Source organism: Saccoglossus kowalevskii, chromosome 17 (genome assembly GCF_978046115.1).
Source record: "Saccoglossus kowalevskii chromosome 17, keSacKowa6.1, whole genome shotgun sequence".
Lineage (NCBI taxonomy): Eukaryota > Metazoa > Hemichordata > Enteropneusta > Harrimaniidae > Saccoglossus > Saccoglossus kowalevskii.
The window spans coordinates 10,519,200-10,538,414 of record NC_140657.1 but is presented as its reverse complement, the minus strand read 5'-3'; the positions used below and the strand labels follow the sequence as shown (position 1 = coordinate 10,538,414).

The 19,215-nt window shown below is 35.1% G+C and overlaps 1 long non-coding RNA gene and 2 pseudogenes across 1 annotated transcript; 2 read left to right on the top strand and 1 right to left on the bottom strand.

Moving 5' to 3' along the window:
- Positions 1-2,074: 2,074 nt before the first annotated feature.
- LOC144348189 (uncharacterized) lies at positions 2,075-4,356 on the top strand (annotated as a pseudogene).
- Positions 4,357-6,076: 1,720 nt separating this feature from the next.
- Positions 6,077-8,501, bottom strand: LOC144348188 (uncharacterized; annotated as a pseudogene).
- Positions 8,502-10,612: 2,111 nt separating this feature from the next.
- On the top strand, positions 10,613-19,126 carry LOC144348193 (uncharacterized). Its single transcript, XR_013419798.2, has 4 exons — positions 10,613-10,719; positions 15,727-15,809; positions 17,133-17,182; positions 18,940-19,126. It is a non-coding gene; the product is annotated as an uncharacterized LOC144348193 (long non-coding RNA).
- Positions 19,127-19,215: the final 89 nt, after the last annotated feature.

Sequence of the window (19,215 nt, the reverse complement as noted above, 5' to 3'; positions counted from 1 at the left end):
ACAAATAGCTGCATTACAGAAACAGTTAGAGTCACACATATCCTCGCTGACCAAGTCTGTGAATAGAAAAGCTGTTGTTGCACCTGATGGTAAGAAGCACTGTTGGACTTGCGGATCTACAAACCACTTATGCTGTGATTGTCCTGATAAGAAGCCACGCCGCAAAGAGAATGTACCTAAGCCACCAAGTTTAAACTAGTCAAACCTACTGCTGAGAGCCGTGTGGTGGGTGAAACAATTTATGAAGGCTCAGTTTTAAGCACGATTGTTGGAGATTGTCCAGAAGTTGTTGCCAAGTTTGAAGGGACAGCAATACCATGTTTGATTGACACTGGTGCTGAGGTATCTACAGTGACTGAACAATTTTTCAGTAAGCACCTCGCTCACGGGGGGAAACACTACGGGATGTAACTGCATACATCAAGATTACTGGTTCCCATGTCCTAGAAATTCCCAACTCCGGCTACGTAGAACTTCCTGTGACATTGTTTTACCACACTTTCCATAAATTAGTGTTTTTAGTTGTGCGTGACCCAATAAATACTCCTATTGAATAACGCAATTAAGTGTGAAGCTGAGACCTGATGAAGTTAAACTTTTGCATATATTGGAGGTTACATAACTACTGTCGTAAATCAGGAGATTTGTGTTGTGGAGCCTGAAGTTAGACATGTCAGAGTTGCTGGAAATAAGTCGGTGTTACTGCCTGCTAGATCACTAATCGTCATTGAGGGGTCAGTTCAACCCAGCCCAAAAGGTTGTGTGCATTATGCAATGCTTGAGAGACATACTGCCCATGCTACAGAGCTGCAGAATGGATGACTCTTTCTACAGTTTATGAAATAATTGGTGGTAGAATTCATATGCAGGTAGCAAATTTCAGTGATAATGATGTTTACTTACCACCCCGTACTCCAGTTGAAGTGATTGAAACTGCTTCTGTGGAACCATCTATACAATTTCATTCAGTAAATGAAGTTCAAGTGTCAGAGGCTAATGTGAACACATCATTAGTGAACAAACTTGTTTGCAGAATGAAGGTTGACAAGACTAGTAATGCTGAACCGATCAGAATAAACAGTATAATTGTTAAACACTATGACAAATTTAGTAATAATGAAGATGATATCGGTTACTGTGACCTGGTGAAACACAGAATAATAACCACTGACAACATACCAGTAAAGGTGCCACATCGCAGAGTATCTCCACATCATTGGGAGGAAGTTCGAGAATACATATGCAAGTCATTGAACAGAGGCATCATACAGCCCTGTGCTTCACCAATAGTTCTTGTGAGGAAAAAGAATGGTAAGATGAGACTGTATTGATTACCGTTCTTTAATTATGATGACACACAAGGATGCATATCCACTCCCCAGAATAGAAGAGGTATTAGAAGCTCTAGGTGTTGCGAAGTATTTCTGCAGTTTAGATCTAGCCCATGGATTAAACCAACTTCCTGTTGCAGAAGAAGACATTGAAAAAACTGCTTTCCGTACTGGTACAGGTGGTTTATACGAGTATACTAGAATGCCCTTTGGCTTGTGCAATGCCCCTGCCACGTTCATAAGACTAATGAACAAGGCTTTTGGTGACCTAAACTTTCAAACTCTTCTGGTGTACTTGGACGATATTCTTGTATTTGGGTCAATAATCGATGAAACTTTTACCAGACTAAATACTGTGCTCACTGGTTTAGACCATGAAAAAAATCAGTTTCTCGTTTCATGGGAATTTTAATGTTGTTTGAATACTGAGCTGAAATTTTAGACAAGTGCGAGTACAAGCGCATTTTCGATTACAATGTTTATTTATTCAATACAAGTCAAGTTTCAGTTATAATGTGCCTGTTTTACTTTTTGTTGTTGGTTGTTTTGCTATTAAAAAGGTTGCGTTTCCTTTTCAAAACTTTGGGTTTTTCAGCGCAGTTAATAAATCTTGGATAGCTATCAGAGTATTCGGGACCAGTGACAAGATTGTTTCCCGCTGCACAATTGATACATATTCACCTTTCCACAATGGCGATCTAATCCACGCCCCCCCCCCCCCCATTAATGTGAACTTATCGGCTATGGCGGGCGCGGGAAAAAGCAGACATCTTTATCTATTTACTGACAGCCTTGTTCTTGTAGCAAATGATATTTCCATCATCTATATTGCTAACTTGGGAAAATGTGTCTAAGAAGGCCCAAGAAAAAGGGTTGAATTATTTCGTGCAAGGTTATATGCACGATATCAGGGTAAACGGCGAAGGTTCAGTCAGTGCGCGATGTTGGAGGTCTATGTCAAAATCGAAGCCTCCGCATAAAATCACCATGGACATATGTTCCGACAGAAAACTTGCGACTTCCCGCTGTTCTTGTAAAGCTGGGTAAGTTTTGTTTTTGTGCCGTACATTTGTGAATAATCTTTAAATTTGCCGGTATTCAAATAGTGAGTAGCGCCATCGAATTTACACTAATTCATGATCTATGACCTTTGTATAGCGTCCTCTAGGTTAACCAAATGTTTTTTGTTTGTTATTAAGATGGTTCAACCGAATTTTTTGATTGCTAAATAAGTATTTTTTTTTTATTTATTCTCACTTTAAGTGTAGTTTGTATTGACTATGGCCTAAAGTGATGTATGTTTTTTTTTTTCAGCTTGAGTGGACAATGCTCACATGTTATTGGTTTAGTTAAATCTTTACAAGAGTTTAAGCTACACAATTTGTCAAGGGTTTCATCAGAACTCAGTTGTACCAGTGTTCCACAACAGTGGCATGTTCAAAGAGGCCCTAAGATCAGTGCAGTACCCATCAATCATGTAATTGTAGCTAAACCATCTGAAAAGAGAAAGAGAAAACCAGTGCTTTGCCAGATAGACACATATGTAAAGTAAGTGTTGGTTGTCACTAATTGAAGCATTATGGGTAAATACAACAGAGGGAACTATATTTAACTTTGTCACTTCTTTTTATAACTGCAGAGGTGAAAATTGAAAAAAATATACATACAAGGAGCCATTACTGTTTAAATAAAAAAAAAATTTTTATGTGTATTTTGTTTTGCAGACTTCCAAAGGTCAATTCAGATGATATTGAAACTTTATTTATTTAGTTTTCTCATTTACAAAGACATTTTGAAATAAGGTTGTCTGCCATAACAGCATCCCCCTCATGGATATAGCCTTCATCAATCATTGATTTAAGCATTGATAAAAATCCACTGTGTTCACAGATTGCTTTGTCAGAGATGGATCCAGTGACAAGTTCTGACACAAAAATAACATATCCCCTAGGGTCACATCATCCTATCAATGCCTTCAGTGTTGTATCTGAAGTGCAAGTGCACATGGTTTTTGTGTTTTAAGTTCAGTACCATCAATAATAACTAAACTGGTTGGGAATTCTTTTTTTAAATCATATTAGAAATTATAACATTCCGATGTGGCCAAATACCAATTTGACCAAATTTACCGTACATATGATCAACCCATGTATTAAATACATCTCCAGCTGATTTCAAAGAAATACCAAATCTCATGGCTATGTCTTTTAGTCCAAAATTGTGTTGTAAACGAATAAGACATAAAAAAGACAATCTTTTGTGGACATATTTGTAATGTCAGACCTAGTCTTTGCATATGTCAGTTTCATTTCTTCTGGCAAAAGAAATAATAAAAGTGCTAAAAATCTAACATGTGTAATACCAGTGTAATATCTGAACATCCCTTTGACTTTTTCCTGTTTTTTTCGCACTTCTTGTACACCAAATTTACAACTATGTAATTTCTCCTTTAGACATTTGATTGTTTCTTCATTCTGAGAAATAACAGATTCTTGTTTTTTTTTATAATTAATTTACACTCATTAATCTCTTTTTGTAGCTGATGAAAGTCGGCACACTGTGCAAGAACATCCAGTGGTGAAACCCTGTAAAAAATAAAAATATATTATTTTACTTTCAGATAAACAATATCAAAACTATTGAAATTTCACATGGAAGTGGGTGTGGACCAACAAATTTCCCAAGAACAGCTGTCATCAGACTACCACAAGAAGTTTTACACATTAATAAAGACTATGAAGAATCTGATCCCTCAAGTCTTGAAACAGAGACGCAAGGCCAATCAAGTTGCGAAAAGTGGTTTGAAGCTAGAGAAAAACGTCTCACAGCATCAAATTTTAGTCGTGTAATGAAAAGAAAATCACTACTATCCACAGCATTTCTTAATGATTTATTCACAAATAAAAAATTCTCTGCAGCATCCTTGGAATATGGTAAACGTAATGAGTCAAAAGCTAAAGCAAAATATCTTGACATGTTCCCATCAAGGCACATCCATAACTTCCTTCCTTGGTGCATCTCCTGATGGAAAGTGTGGACTAATTGAGGTTAAGTGTCCATACAGTGCAAGACGTGTGACCTTAGAGCAAGCAGCAATGAATTTAACCAATTTTATGCTAAGAAAAAAGGAAGATGCTACATTGGCTCTAGATCACAGCCATCAATACTATGTTCAAGTCCAGGGACAGCTTTTTGGTTACGGGGGCAGAATTCTGTGATTTTGTTGTATATACAATGTATGATATTCATGTAAAAGAATTGAGCCAGACATCCCTTATATGCTAGAATTACTATCTAAACTAACTAGGTTTTTTAGTGATCATGCCAAACCATATTTGGCCATCTTTCTACATAATGTGTAGATAAAGTCATATAAAACTTACACAACTCATCAGTTTGACAGCTTTTTTCAGTGTTCACTTCTATTGCATGACAATCTTGGTCGCTTTTCTGTGCACGGAAATGCAACAAGTATGGGAAGATTTACAATGAAAACTATAAACAATGTATGAATAGTTTGATACAACACTGCAAAATATTACATATGTATGGTCCCTAGCAAAAGTACATAGAATTATCAATTATTTTCATAATATAAATGATAAATGTCAATGGCACTCAACAAGTTCGTTTTTCCTTGCCCTTATTTAGTAGAAAAATAACACTGAATTCCCAACTGAAATTCTTTTAAAAATGGTGCACTGCATATTTTACAAATATAAAAATGTTTATTTACAATATATTGCCCACCTGTATAATGATTCAATACACTTTCTCTTGGAGTCTACAGGTTTATAGTCAGTACTATGCCGTTTCTTGGCTGGCTTTCTTGTAGTTATACCGGTAATTTTCCCATCAGCTAGAAGCGGATTCGGGCATGTATTACTTGGTCCCTGGCTGCCCAGGAAATGCTATATGAATATTAACCACACAACGTACCCAAGTTAATACTTTAAAGTGCTGTTAGTACTTACTGTAAGCGGAAAATCGCAAAACCATGGAGGTAAAAATAATAACGAAAGTATTATGCCAGCTGAAATAAACTGTGTATGATATTGTGAAAGGGACAAAATATGTATCACCTAGCAACGCCGTTCGCGATAGTTGATGTCAAGTGAGCAAACGAACGAAAGTCTTCCAAATAATGTTATCAACTTGTGACAGACCTTGAATTTATTACGGCTACAGATAACTAAATACAATCGATGGTCGGCCGTAGCCCTCATATCATATTTTAATGATTCAATAAATAAACCAGGAATTCACTATGAAACATCAGCGTGAGCCGGCGGTACGTGCGCGCTACAAAACATTTCTGCGAAATTAGACAACATTAGTGACATCTAGCATTTAACAACATCATCCAGGGTTTTCGTAATAAAACATGCTAACATTTGTTTTGATATTAAAGATGTATGACTCACCTTGGAACACGCGTACTTGTGTCTATCGAAATTGTTTACATTCAGTGGGGGTCGGCCGCAAGCCTTGATCCACTCCAGACATTTGTCGTACTGGGTTTTGGGTTTCGGGAATGGGAAGAATACAATGTCAGAATTCTGTTCCAGATATCTAGTGCAAGATTTACACTGATCCCAGGCACAACGTTTAACCATGCTAATAACGGGCACACGCTACTACCAAAAAATATATCTTTCAAACATTGCGCGAACCTCCGACACGACAACTTGTCGGACAAAATGGCTGCCAATAATAGGGTGCTGGACGCGCTGCATTCCTATTGGTCAACTGCAAATTTGATTGACAGTTGTGGAAAGGTGAATTACGGGAAATACTGAAGAGGAGTAGTAGAGAATTTCAATGAAGGAACTGCATATCAGATCACCACGAACATAAACTTTGCCAAGAATGTGTTCATCTCTGTCTGCTGCCAGTGGGATACATTCATACATTTCTGTTCCACAGCTATATCAAAAACTCTCCAATGCAATAATGTCAAGATCTTTCTGCTGATTTTTAGTCAACTTTCTTGCAGCATGTAGCACTCTAGGTTTGCCACAATCTCCACTTTTGATACCTGTATAATGAAAACAAAAGTAAAAAACATTGAATGCATTAACAAAAGATCAGTGCCCTCCCCAGAAATAGTTCAAGTATCTACTCGATGAACAGAAATCTACTATCATTTTGTTATGAAATTAAAAAATAAAATTACCCTGCAAGCAGTTTGTGCTGATGGATTAAATGGAATGCCATGACCTCTCTTCTGGAATGCTTTCAGGGATGGTCGATGATCATCAGTGGTGGTGGTACCATAAACATGTTCAAATTGCTTGTAGTGCAGGCTATCACATTACCTCCCTGATCCAATACCAGACAGTAACACTTTGAATGGGTCAATTGGGAGATGTGGTGGTCCATGGTATTTACAAGGCATATCACTACACTTCACATAACTGAAGGCACAATGGCGAACATGGCAATGTGATTTCATAAAGTCCTGCAGATTATTGGCCTGAGCAATATCTTTGGAGTTTGATTTGTCTAACAACTCATGAACAAACTTACGGAGTGTCTGATAACATTTCTTTATATCTGTTCCCTCAACACCTGTGAACACAGTAAAGTGTTCATTATTCAGGTCTAGGAGTTGTAAAACGGACAATAAGAGAGTGATTGGTTGTTGCACACTTTTCAGCTGCATCACGAATGTCTTTCATATTATTACATACTGACGGAATTGTTTCCATTTCTGTGGACATTTTCTTTCTTATCACACCAAGACACTGGAAGGCTAAATTCAATGTGGACATAATTCTTTCGGCTGGATTTTTCCATGAGCTACCAGGTGGTGTCCGTAGGGCAAACACACACTCATAATCATTTTCCAAAAATAGTGTTTTCAAACTTAACTGAACTGTACCATAATACACACGATGGTCTGGTCCACCATCACCATATTTAAACAACAGTTCAGACATCTCTTCCTTTTGGAGCTGAATATTTAGTTCAGTCACATGTCTCTGTGGGATTGATGCTTAAAAACAGAATCTTTCAAACCAACATAAACTTTTCCTCGATAGAATGATCCCTCAATACCATATGGAACATCTACTTAGAGACACACACTTGGTGTCAGAGTTGACTTGGAAAAAGTCATGGTCAGATACACAAAATTTCTTGTTTAAACCAACAACTACTTGCTTGCCTCTCTCAAGGACAGCCTGGCTCTCCCACTTTTATTTTGTGCTTGTCTGCATATTTATTTAGACTTCCAACAAGTTCCTCAACAGCTTTACCAATTTCCTGCCACTCGTTTTTGTGGGTTCATGGCTGGGAAAAATATTAAAAAACAACCCTATTTATATGATCATATAAAATCCTGTTGGATTTAAAAATACACCACTATATTTTAAATCAAAGTAAAACAGATGTTAAATACACTGTATTATATACCAAAATAAGTCAGATGACTTTAAAAAATACCAACCTGTTCAAGGATTCCAATGAGATTTTCACAAGTGGTTCGCAGTGATTGTTCACGTAGAGGATTTGGTATATGTTTATTTTTTCTTATCACCAACACTTTGCGACATGATGACAGTTACTTCGTCATGAGTTCTCCAAAGTTTCACGTCAAGCCAAATTGAAGATAATGTACTGTTCTCTCCACAAGATTTACAAGAAATCTCTGCTGTTCAGCAATTACATCGTGATTGTTTTAGCCGAAGCCTTGCCATGTTGTGTGCGTCGAAAAGGTTGAGTTTTGAAACTAGGTTATTTTAGTATCAATTCCGTTTTGTGACTAGACGACTGTAAATGTGTTGTTTTGCGTTACCTAATTTCATGCGTCTTGACACACTGTAATTGTATTATGCTGAATTTACTGTTCATTTAAATTCATGTCAGTTGATACCTTGTGAGCACACTATATATATATTTATACGAATGCAATATTTAATTTTGATAACAACTTGTCTTTGTATATGTGTCGTTTCTTGTTGTAATTCATTCTGTTTGAGTTGAATCCAGGGGCAAAATCCCCTGATGCATTTGCAGGTAATTGGCATGAAGAAAACAATTGGCTAGTGCCACCAATTTGTATGATAGGTCGTACTGTGCTACACCTGCGCTTAACATGCGGACTAGGAACGTTAATATCATCTTGCTTGGAAACCGCATCTTATCATCATATTGTTCAGCAAGCATATTGGCTATATAAGGCAGTTAAACATTTTCTTATTTTGCCCTGGCGGAATAGCCATTGCGGGCAGGGATAGTTCTTTACTAGTACCTAAATGGGCCAGTTTTATAGCATTTAGGCTTAACTTTGTTTATTGATGACGTAGTTTTGCAAATCTGCAGAAGAAAAACATCTATTAGATGAAGTTTGTTCCAGCTACAACAAAGCAAGAGCAAAATATATAACTAAAAAAGAGACATCGAGGCAACAGAAAATTGCAGGAAAAAGAGACTAGAAGTTAGGGCTCATTCAAGAAAGGTCAACAAAATAGATACTGTATGGAACTCGTGATCAAAATGGAGTTTGATGAAAAATAAACAAATCTGAATTCTAAAGGACAAAGAGTGCAGGTTGTCAACTAAATTATGTTCCATAAGGAGGTTTTAAAATCAAAACCAGTATTTACCTGTATTTGATGAATCTGTGGAGAAGAGAGATGATCACGTTGTTGACTTGAAGTTAAAACCAGTAGAATAAAGACGTGAACACATACGTGTTGCCTGGGCCAAACTGTTTGAAACAGTCAAAGAGTGCAGACTGAACAGAGCAGTTAAAGCACAGCGAATGAGACTGCCACAATTTGAAACTGACCCAACTCTTCTTGTAGGGAAAAAAATGAACAATATTGTGTTGAGAAGGATGGATAAAGGGTAAACTGATCTTATTATTCGTGATTAAGATTTAATCAAGTGATTATGTATGCATCTAAAAAGAAAAAAATATATGCAATATTAATTAATTTTCAGGATCATAAAATTGAAATTATTTCGATTCCAGATTTCCAATATGTTGGTTGCCATAGAAACAACATCTATTCATATAATTAAAAAAAAATTAAACAATGAAAAAGAAACCCAAACTTTCAGTTACTTGTCAGTGCTGAATTTAATGGTTCATTATGTACATAATGTTTTACAACGTTAGGGGAACTGTTTGCATACAGCTTTGTCAATTTGAAGGTACTGGTGATTTGTTGTACTCAATAACTTGTAAACATATTCATTATCTGATTCTGTATACACTTGCCTAGTCATTTTGAAATATTTTTCAATGTATTGTTTTTATTTTTGTTGCCATGGAAACCAATTCATATTCTTGTTATGTATATAAATACAATGTCCGGGAAACTGTTTGAAACCAAACCTGTGCAGATTTGAAGGTACTGGTCATTTTTGAATTAAAATAAGTCAAATCTGATTCCATTGCCATGGGAACAATATTCCACTAAAATAATGCATTTTTAGCACTCTTTTAACAAAAATAAATTTAAATGCATTTTTCAAAATAGTTGCTATATATTAATTAAAGCTATGAAAATGAGTATTATTGGTTGTGCTCTTTCCTGCTACTATGGTAACTGATGGCTCTGCCTAAAATATTTGTATTGCAAAGGATTGATTGAGATCAGAGTTGTGTCCAAATTTCAAGTAATTCTTTTCAGCAGAACAGAAGTTATGAACATTTCACTGAAGATAATAGTGTTAATTAGTGTTAATTGGGGTCATCTTTAGGCAAACTCATTGACGCGTATTCTGCTCTTCGTTTTCCTTTAGTTTTTGTCCGATTTTGATGAAATGAAAAGCAATCACTTCATTTTCATCTAGTCTATTTTATTTTATTATTTCTGTGTCTATTGTGTGAAGGCCTTTATTTTGACTGAAACCCCTACCATGTCCCAGTATAGTGACACTCAAATGAGTTGTCGCACCGTGTACGTGTAGTGCTGATAAAAAGAATATCCAGCACGTTGACATTGTATACTGATAGCACTTCTATTTTCTTTATTCACTCGCTGTGTGTGTACATGATTGTGGGTTTCAATAAATTGATCGTATTATTTAGGTCAGAGTGGCCCCAGTACGTGTGTGCGTGCACGTCATGTACAAATGTCGTGAATTCTGAAATGTCAGACGCCTGTGCCTAGTTGATAACTACAAACATTTTAAATGCGACAGTAATTTTGGAAGTGATTACAGAATACATTCGAAACATTGTAATACAGCTAAAGTCTGTTCCCTCCTCCCAGACATAAATAAAAAAAACACATCTGATCTCGTATCACATTTCAGCTGGTAGATCTGATGATTATGCAAATCATGAAATGATGAATTTAACATAACCAGGTTCCATGCGTTTACCTCACCATATCTAAACTCAGATAAAGCCCATTAAACACAGTCTAAGGTAAGTTACAATTATTACATTATTCCACTAATTGTTCGTTGTGAAATAATGCTACTCTTTATACGTAGCATGTACAAGTGATTCTCTCGAAATACAGTAGTAAAATTCAACCAAAACGGAAATACTAATTAAGGTAGACAACAAAAAGCTTTACGAACAATGAATTGTTATGACAAATTTTTCTTACTCTACATGTATGACAATTATTTAGAAAGCTGGAAAATGTGAAAATAAGGAACTTATTGTCTGGAAAAATCAGTCTATCCAGCCGTGATTGGTATTTGAACGTTACATTTGTCTTAGAAATATTCGTTTACAATCTTTTTCAAAATATATCAAAAGGAAGATTGTAATTCCAGTCCAGTTGTTTATATTAACCTCTTTGGTGCCGTCAGACATATGTTGAGTGATGTCAGATTGTGATTGTATTGTTGCAGCTAATAAACTACAAAATGGTGTAGCGCTTCAGGTCATCGAAATTGAATTAAACCACAACAAACTACCCTACACAGGACATTACATTAAAATCGCTACTGTGTGATATTTGTGTGATATACTAACACTCGTATAAAAAGGCAGCCAAAATAATGGGTTGTCCATGCAAATGTAAAGGGAAATAATAAATAGGTTTTGTCGTTTTTTGTAAGGGAGGTGATCAAAATCAAACCAGCAGTTTCCGGCCCGGTAACCGGGAAGCACCGCGCAATATGCAAATTTATGCAAAAAATATTCATGAGCTGACAGTACAGTGCGGAGCCTTCCTATTCTCGAGCGACTGGAACAAATTTTAACTCCAAAACAACATTAATTGCTGTATAAAAAACATGAACAAAAATCATGAACGCTCGTACGTTTGTGCATTTTTAAGGATATCGTAGTATAACGGTTTCTGCTGACCTATTTCTTGCCGTCGTCGTAAATAGCCTGTGTGCTTATATATCAAAGCGTCGATTTTACAAAATTGCTGGCTGTAAATAGTTGCTGTGTCACGTTGTTTTACCGCCGCAAACACCGGACGACTTGCGTTATAGTTAATGTAAACAATTATTTACCAATAATAAAAAAATAAGTGGATCGCACTGAAATAAAAACGCGTGCTTCGCTGACAAAACGGAACTATGCGTTCATGCAAAATCGGTGCCAGAAGTCAAAATAGGTTTCAGCGATTTTCTGTTAAATTCACGTAATAATACTGTCTCCATGAACGCATTTCCGTAGATTTCCCAAAATTACGGGCCATAAATATTTTCTATGTCACGTAAAATGTAAAGCATCGGTAGACTTTTATTATAATATCTTGCTCTGATTTGAATAAAATCAATTATTTCCAAGTAAAAACGAACTTTAGTGGATCGCACTGAAATAAAAACTCGCACTCGACAAAACGGAACTATGCGTCGCTGCTAAATCTAGGTCAGAAGTTCAAATACCTGTCAACAACTTTCTCTAAGTCACGTAATAATGACCACATTTGTCGATTTCATTACCGGGTGTGCAAGTTTTACACATGTGAAAGAACAGACAACTAGGAACTGTTTGCAAAGATAAGTTTGTTTATGTGTCCAAAATGAATGCAATGTAGCGATTGATGAAAGCACAGTCCTTCCATTTCCGATCTGGAAACGCTTGGCAGTCTATTGTCCCAGGGCTGGTTGCGGGAAAATTAACCATTCACACCTTGGACAATTAGCCAGGAAGCTGAGTGTACACTAACTTAAGCACTGCAATCACAAACTGCAAACAGAACATATTACCTAGATTCATCAAAATACGTATATCCCAGAGAAAAAACGATCCACATCACCAAAAAATTAATGTACATATCTTTTCACATGAAAAACAGCGTCTGACAGACGTACATCGAGTTGATCGATCAAAGTATCCATGAGAAGCAATTGACAAGCACTTTGACTTTATTTGGTGAAACCATGTGACTGGTCGATTTTTAATTATCTTGTAAAAAGCAATGGTGGAACAAACTACATACAAAATATGAAAATGACAACCAACTCTATAAGTGCTTTATCCAATTTCTGCCAAAAATCGACCATGGCACATATTTTTTCGTAAGAAGCTTTTGCTTGTATACATGCTATATTCAAATTATCAAATTGATCTAATTTCACATGAACATGTTCAGTAGTTCGCTGAATGTAATGAATCTTTCAGGCATTTTTCAAGGTAAAACAAATCACGTGTCCAGGCTGAAGTTTGTATTCGTGAAATTGTTAGCACATGTATTAATGATACTAACACATGTCCATAAATATCTCATAAAGAATATGTTTAACGTTGATCACAGAAACGAATTGGTGGAATGGTGCAAAAATTTCTAGACCTCGTTTTCTGAGCTTGAAACATATTTTATTGTGAGTGAATTTTTAAAGCTTGGTTATTTACTATATTTAGTTCTTGATTGATTTGCATATTTCAACTACCAGCAAATACTTAATACGAAGTCAGACGATTCACATATCTGTGAAGGGATGACACACTTTTGAGAACGAGTAGTGCCTATTGTGTGACATTTTCATTCAATTATGTGACACAGTTTTAAATCTTCTTGATAATGGTCGCTGAGAGGTTCATTTAGAAAGAAATACACGTTACGATTTCCGCTAAAGCTAGACTTTATGAATCATTGAATATAGTTGATTTACATACAATTGTGTTCAAAAACCACAAGATGTATTGCCTTTACACCCTGCCAATTACTTACATTCTAACCACCTTTCCCGAAAATCGTAACGTGTATCGTAACGCAAAATTCTTACATGAAAGAATAAAACCGTGATTTATTCACGTTTTTGTCTAAAATTACAAAAATTGTGGACATTTGATTCCAATGAGTGCTTTGACTGATCAGATTGATATTTTATACGAGAAGAGCCACGCTTGACACAGTCCGCACGGATAACAGTTGAGCCCTGTAATGAGTTTTAGGGATGAGAATGACCTCTGTGCGTCTGTGCATCCGTGTGTGCTTCCGTCCGGGTTATATCTTAGATATGCCTGGACTAATTACATTCAAACTTCACACGTACATCATACATAATATTATACATATGCACATCAATTTGTTTCACGTTCTGATTCAAAATGGCCAAATGGTGGATATTTTTGTGCTACACAATCATTAAATATCAAGCATTTATGGATGGATTTTGTCCAAACTTGGTACATACATTAGATACTATGGGATCGTGCGTGATGCACGTAATTTTAGTTTTGCAGATTGGATTGAAAATGGCCGACTGGTGGCCATTTTGTTTTAATGAATGCAGTTCTAGTACCATATCTCTGCCATGCTTTGACTGATTATGTTCAAACTTTATATATCCATTATACATAATGACATAGTAAAACCAATTCATCTATATATCTATCTGATTCAAAATGGCCAAATGGCGGCCATTTCTGTGCTAAAAATCGTCAAAAATCTAGCATTTGTGGCATTTATGGATTGGTTTTGTTCAAACGTGTTCATACATTAGACATTATCGGTTCTTGATTCACATCATTTTAATTTCCAGAGCAGATTGAAAATGCTTGACTGGCGGCCATTTTGTTTTAATGAATGCGCTTCTTGAGCCATATCTCTGACATGCTTTGACTGATTATGTTCAAATTCTATATATGTAATAGATATAAAGAAGTTTTCAAAATGGCCGATTTTGCTTCAATTAATTGCTATTTCAGAGCAATATCTCTCAATATGGTCAAGTACTCGTTTGAGTGCAAAAACTCAAAATGGCCTATTTTCGAGAAACGCGCATACATTTCACAAGTTTGAGAAAAATAACATTTTCATACAATTCACACACAGAGCTACCTGAAAATATATAACATATAGGTGTCAAACTCACTGAAATTCTGGTTTGAATATAAGTGCTATTGAACCTGGGTATCATCCTTAAAACACGTGATTGCAGTACATTTTAAAAACCTGTGAGGTTCTGTTTAATCCAAGATCGCCATAAGAAAACATTTGATGAGGCAACTCGACCAACAATATTATAATATTGAAGCAAAGAACAGTCAAAACAAAATGATATTAGGCTAAGGTATAATAATCATACTTGCGGTATGAAATACAATAACATTACACAATGGTAAGTCTGATGCACGAACAAGTTGAGCAATGTTTAAGAATTGTTTAATTTAATCTTGAAATGAAGTATTGTAATTTGTTTACATATCATTACATTACACACAATTTCAATGGTATTAATTCAATTCAATTACTTGTAAATACTTATTACTAAATGTGCAAACGGGACAGGGTTAGATGATATAAGAGACCAGCTGCTTGTCGGCAATAATTTAAATCGGTTACATGTAATCCACGTAAATTATAAACAATGACTGATCATCGAGTCATAATGAAACCTGTTCTATACAAACATCGACCAGGAACCAAGACAAAGGCTTCGCACTTTACACTAGTAAAGTTGCCCGAAACGGTTTAAATATTACAAATACGGTAACGAACAAGGCTTGGGATAACACATGGTCTAGGTGCACAGACCAATAAAAAACAGACACTATCAAAGTTCAGACTGATGACCAATGCACCCTTTCATCATCAGCCCAAGCAACCCAGTCACTGACCCTGCCTCAAAATATAGTACAATTGAAAGAGATCAGTCGATGCATTAAGATAACCCTTGGAACACATTCAACACTGTCATAACCACATCATGAATTAGCAGCATGAATCATCTAAGCTACACGTATTCTGACTACTGATTGTGTGAGATTTTACTGCATTTTTTTGTTGTTAATTTCAAATACTCAATGCTCATGTTCACAGCTTTCTTACAAACTAATAGAGCATTGCCAGATAAAATAAAAGACAATAGACATGATTAAGAAATGTTGTGCATGTAATAGCATTGGTGTTGAAGTAATGTTATTCAACGTTTTTATTCAAAAAAGATACATATATTTAATTTTCTTCACACACAATTTAAAAAGGGAATTCCAATCATATTGTATTTTATTCAGATACCCTCAACATGAATGGAATGATTCTCATTGTCATTTTGTCTCTTGGAATTCTTGGTGTGCTCAATCCAGCTTGTGCTATGGTAAGTATTGTGAAATTTGGTTTTGTTGAAATGTTAGTACTTCTATAATGATGTAAGAAGTGCGACATTAAACTACAGTTTTGATTTTTATCGGAATTTTAGTTTGATTAATCTTTCCTCTCATAATTATTTATGATATGCTGACATTCGCTTTAGTTGCTTATTTAGAGCATCAGATTACCATTCGAACCATGCACGGTACACGGGGAAATGATATTTTTCTGCTATTCTGGGAATTCAGAACAAACCAGTAAGTTAAAATGAATCTGTAACATTTATTAAAGTTCACGCATCTTTTTTAGTAGGGAGACAACCAATCACGCATATGCTCAAGATATCTAGCTAAATGCTTAACTTTCCTAGTGGCCTTTTTCACCAGTTAGTGTGATTCTGGCATTAGGAATTTATACTAAACTTTAGGTAAAACATGCTTTGAGCGAGATACCTATTGTACCTTAGATCACATTGTAGACAGATAGTGCCTAGTGAAGGTTTTCGAGTTTGAGCTAAATTATATGTTCACTACTGAGCACGTTATGGCACATATGGGAGGGAACTTACTATTGCACATAATCAAAAACTTTAATCACACTGGAAATTCAATTAACTAAGTGGATTTTGTTAATGGTAAGATTCAATTTAAAAAAAAAATGTGTTGTTCGTTGCATGTTAAAATGAAAAGTTCCACGAAATAATTTCGGCATAGAAAATTGTAAGATTCTACCAATTTTCATGACAAGTAGTGCACTCGTTTCTTGAGAAATGGCTAAGTTTCGTCCCCACTTTTTGTATCGTTATGTCATTAAACCATAATGAGGGGAATACAGATAATAGAATCTCCTTAGATTTTAGGATGTATCACTTTTATATTTACCTATTAAGTTACAGTTGCCATATGAATATATTTGTTTTGCCCTCAGAGGTCGAAGAAATTGTAGATTTAATGGCTGATCGTGCTACACAAGCCATAGATAAATGTTCAGACCTTGAATATGCTTAAATAATTACTTGCAATGCGGTATTGATTATAACTAGAATGGTAGTTATTTGCGTTCTCTTCAAAATCAGCACAAATATCACATGATATCCAACACTTCCCAGCCATTTGACCAAACCTTTGAAATATATAGCACTTGATATTTATCCTTAGACTTCTCAGTCTAATGCGTGCTTATATCCAGTAATCAATTATTCTATCAGGATAGAGCAGGTCTGAGTACATCTCTTGCTGTTACACAACTTATACACATTAAAATTAACAGAAGTTATCAACATATTTTATAACATATATTTGCACACGATTTGTCAATGTTCATTTTACAGCCACAAGTGAAACTGGATGATTATAAGACCTTTGACAGAGTTCCTAGAAGGTATGACCAACTTGCTGTTCATTTGACACGATTTAATTATCTGGGGGAACAAGGACGTTTGAAATATCAATAATATTTTATAAACGTTGGCCAACATGTGACACAATTTTGAACAAGGAACAATGAATATTTTTGTAAAATAAAAATTACAAATTTAGTTACAAGATGCCCATACTAACAGAATTTTACGAGCAGAAAATTAAAAATAAATATTTATAGTCACATAATAATAATAATAATAGAAAAAAACATAAGTATTTTACTTTATAAGGCTTGTGGAATAAGTTGAGTAAGTGATATAAATAAAATAAAGTATAACAACTGTAATTCTGAACACAATCTATATAAATCTATATATTGAAATCAATTTTTACTGTGTATTCATTTTGTTTTGTATTTGAAAAATGACAATATTCCCTACAGCACCGATAAATATGATAACATTATACGATACGAATTTAGGTTAGATACTCCCTTGTCTGTTGCATTCTTAATAATTGATAACTAAACTAAACCCCACGGAATATATAACTGGCTCACTCAAGCAAAACACAGTTATAATAAACACACTTTGCGTGGCACCAAGGCAGTCGACTGTTAAAGGTGCCGTGTGTGAAAATTATATACCATCTTGCCTATACTCAAATAGGTTACTTTCAGAGTTATGGTTTCACATGTTTGGGCACAAAAAAGTCAAAAATATCGAGAACTATAATGCAACATGTTACCACAGTCCTAAAAGAGTTTCACGACTCTCATGAATAACTCACACCTTACAAGTGCGGCGTATTTACATTCATCTCAAATAACTCGTATACGTTGCAAGCATGGTATTTATTTTTATTTAATATAAAATGCAATCATAAGTATGTACAACTGATACGATTACAAAATGTAACGTGTTCTGCAATTATACTTACATAACCAATAAAAATATAAACTTGTTAATTTACAAAAATGCGTCTGTCTATGTAAACCTTTAAAAATATTTATTTTAATCAATAACAAACATGCAGACTGCAAATTAAACTAGTCCAGGAAAAGTATATAATTGTTGAAATACAAGCGAGTAAGTAAACATTTCTGAACTGATCATCTCGGCAAAATTTATTTCAAATAAGCTATACTCCTGTCGTACGAGTTATTGGTAAATAAATTTAAATACGGCGTTCTTGCGATGTACTAATTATTAGTATAAATAATTTAATTATAAATATATAAAACTGCAAGGATTCAATCAGCAAGATACAAAACATGTGTGTCTGAAACCTTGCGATATACGTAACAACTTAGCCCTCTGCCGTCGATGCATCAACAGCAGAACGTTTATTTTCATGGAACAATGCAAAATATTTACGAGAATCCACTAATCCGCGTAGAAAATCAGAGAATTTCACTGCGCATGTGCAACGACCTCAACCGGAAGTTTTAGCGCACGGAAGATTTTTTTGCATGAAACTGGGCTACAAAAGAGCAATTACAAGTTTGTAATTTAGTACGAATTACGACGGTTAATGTGAAAAATGCTTTATACACTTTCAAAAAGTAAGATCTTTTTGCGAATTAAGAAACAATAAAATAGCTGATTACGTTTTACACGGCCCATGTTTACGAAATTACGTTTTTTATTTATTTAAATTACATTACTACGAAAATAAAAACAGCTTAAGAAAATACCCCTTGCCGACCCTCTTCAATGTTTTTGCTTTATGTATGTACGATAACAGTTGATATGATTATACTCGTTCTTGTTGCAGTGCTTGGGATGATGACACAATGGATCCACAGAAACGCGTTTGTTGTGATAGAATTCCATATTTGTGTATCTGCTGTGAAATAGCTTATGGTTGCAGCTAGTAAACAGATTGCTTATAATTGAGATGTAATGCATAATAGTGTTGAAATAAATGACACATTTTATGTGATAGGCATCCGATAAAAAAGTTTCATTTTATTCAATTCAATTCAGCCAGCAGAAAACATATCTACATTACATTTGTACATAAACTCCCAATATCTTGTGTATACAGTAA